Consider the following 1,660-nt stretch of genomic DNA (forward strand, 5'->3'; position numbering starts at 1 on the left):
GTCGCACGTCTCGGACATTGTACTAAACCCTCCGGACTCGGACAAATATAAAAAACTGTCTGAGAGGCTTATCAGTGCATTTGAAGATTCTGAACACCAGAAAATTAAAAAATTCTTCACTGAACTTCAGTTGGGGGATGAACGGGGTTTTCATCCGCAGAGAACCCATTGGCGCCGTTGCATTTTTACTCGCCAAGCTCGAGGTTCATCCACGATGAGCCATAAACGTGATTTTTAGTGCATGTAAGTTCAAGTTGCAGACAAAACAATCTATTAAGCATATGGTTGTAAAAATTCACAGATAATAAGCATGCAGATGTAAAATTAACCGGTTAAACGTGATATACGAAAATAAACCAGTCTTTTTTATAATATATTTCACAATACAAATAACCTTCAACAGTAATCAAATTTTCTTTAGTAGCATTGTTAATAAAACTAGAACTTTATACATTTTATTATTTTTTAAGAGTTATTTGAACTGTATTCCTTACACCAACAGTGGTTTGCTAATTTTGATGACCATGGGGATGTATCAAACTACTCTGTCGTCTTAGATAATCAATAATATTTTTTATTTCCATTTAATTATTTATGTCACACCTGCCATCCCTGGAAAGGTTATTATTAGAAAAGCATTAACAATATAGTATCTTGTTAAAATTTTATGCCATAAAAATTGGAGCCGAGAACCGGCATCTATCGACGAAAACTTCTTTAATTATACGAAAATATTTCTATCTATTCGTTGTTAAAAAATTCAGAAAAAATAATAATAAATAAGAGAAGAAGAATATAAATCTCCAAACGCGAATAACGACAGTGATAATTCAACAAAATGAACTCAAGAGGAATGGTTGCAACCTTCAAACAAGCGAATACGATGAATCCTATAGGTTACCAGGTTTGAACTATTATCGCCAAAGTTGGCGATGTTTACATTTACCGGGTTCTCTGCGGAAGTGCTTCCGATGAACGGCCTAGTCATCTCCTACGGAAAACGAAAGAGCTTTCTGGGAAACAGCTTAATGATGACTTTTTGCAAAATTTATGGATGCAACGGATGCCAGCCTATATCCAAACAGTTCTGTCTGCCTCTTCTGAAACACTTGATCAGCTAGCAATTATAGCTGATAAAGTCGCTGAGGTTGTTCAAGCTAGTGCAATCTGTGCTACTTCAGGAGCTGGAACGTCCTTGGATCCCAATGCCATCACAACTGAAACCCTAAACCCTATCCAGGCAGATCGAAGAACTTACACGCCAAGTTTCTGAACTTTCCCATGATCGGAGGACAACTAGGTTCCGGAGTCGCTCAACCTCTCGCTCCAGAAAAGGTAATACTTCCAGTAATGTGTGTTTCTATCATAACCGTTTTGGTGATAAGGCACGCAAATGTGCTAAGCCTTGCGTGTACCAGCAGCAAAAAAACCTGTAATTCCCGACATAGCTGGGATGACGGAAATATCCAAAAAGCCCAGTCGATTATTTCTTCATGACAGGAAGACTGGTCAAAAATTTTTCATCGATTCTGGTAGTGAGATCTCAGTGTTACCTCCTTCTTCTAAAGATAAGAGAAACTGTTGTGAAACATTTGCCCTTTTTGCTGCCAACAATTCTAAAATTCCTGCATATGGATTTGTGCGCAGACAAGTCGACTTG

At 37.8% G+C, this 1,660-nt stretch overlaps 1 pseudogene; it reads left to right on the forward strand.

The window, feature by feature from the left end:
- Positions 1-916: 916 nt before the first annotated feature.
- On the forward strand, positions 917-1,436 carry LOC118200086 (uncharacterized; annotated as a pseudogene).
- The last annotated feature ends 224 nt before the right edge of the window (positions 1,437-1,660 follow it).

Source organism: Stegodyphus dumicola, chromosome 2 (assembly GCF_044657685.1).
Source record: "Stegodyphus dumicola isolate Sdum_Otavi_A_Nest chromosome 2, ASM4465768v1".
Taxonomy (NCBI): Eukaryota; Metazoa; Arthropoda; class Arachnida; order Araneae; family Eresidae; genus Stegodyphus; species Stegodyphus dumicola.